The following is a 1203-nucleotide window of genomic DNA, read 5'->3' as shown; positions in this document are numbered from 1 at the left end:
TTGGAGATGAAACGAAGCCACGCCACGACTTTGAAAATGAAGTGAAGCCACGTCATTAGTTTGGAGATGAAGCGAAGCCGCGTCGTTAGTTTGGAGATGAAATGAAGCCACGCCACGACTTTGAATATGGAGCGAAGTTGCGTCATCAGTTGGAGATGAAACGAAGCCATGCCACGACTTTGAAGATGAAGTGAAGTCGCGTCATTAGTTTGGAGATGAAGCAAAGCTGCATCATGATTTTGTAGACTGAGTCATTGAAGATGGAGTCGAGCCATGCACACCGACCTTGAACTTGAAGATGGAGCGGAGTCATGCACACCGACATTTAACTTGAAGATGGAGGAGCGTATAAGTTTACTTTTAAAGAGGAAGCGAAGCGCATTACACATGTGTGCCTTTTATTTATTGTGTTGGCTCCTTACGAGGGATGAACATCTTCAACCCATTGTGTTGCCCCCAATAGGGATGAACATATTCAATCTGAAGTGTCATTCTTTGATGGGGATGATCAACATCAATCTTGTAGTATTATACTTAGATGGTTATGGTACCTCTTCTGATGAACTAAACTTAAATTTTTTTAAGTTTTCTTCGTACCTTTAAAGAAATGGATCGAATCATGACGTAGTTCAAGTTTTTTTTTAACTGGACTGAACTTGAAGTTTCTTTCAAGCTACCTACATACCCTTCTTAATGATAGAGATCAAGTCATAATGTAGTTCGAAGAAAATTTTTTTCTTTTTATGCGCGACTGAACTTAAATTTCTTTAAGTTGCCTACGTACCCTTTATAATGAAAGGGATCAAGTCATAATGTAGTTCATACAAAGGGGTTTTTTTTTTATGCGTAAAACTTTTTGAGAAACTTGCCATTAATTGGGCCAATCCTTAGCCCGTCCTTAATGATTATCTTGTACGCGCCATTTGTGTAGACCTCTTTGACGATATAGGGTCCATCCCATTTAGGTGTGAACTTATTCCCCGTATGTCTCGTTGTGATAATGGGTCTCCTTACGGTAAGAACTAGATCACCTACTTAAAAGGACCAAGGCTTTACATGTTTATCGAAAGCCTTAGACATTCGTGCTTGGTAACATTCCAGCGCTTGCTGAGCTTCTAACCGTTTTTCATCCAATGCTTCCAACTCTTGGAGCCGCAGTCTGACGTTGTCTTCCGTAGTCAGCCCTTCTTGCACTGCCATTCT

This window comes from Benincasa hispida, chromosome 11 (assembly GCF_009727055.1).
Source record: "Benincasa hispida cultivar B227 chromosome 11, ASM972705v1, whole genome shotgun sequence".
Classification (NCBI taxonomy): Eukaryota; Viridiplantae; Streptophyta; class Magnoliopsida; order Cucurbitales; family Cucurbitaceae; genus Benincasa; species Benincasa hispida.
Note: the sequence above shows the minus strand (reverse complement) of the source record.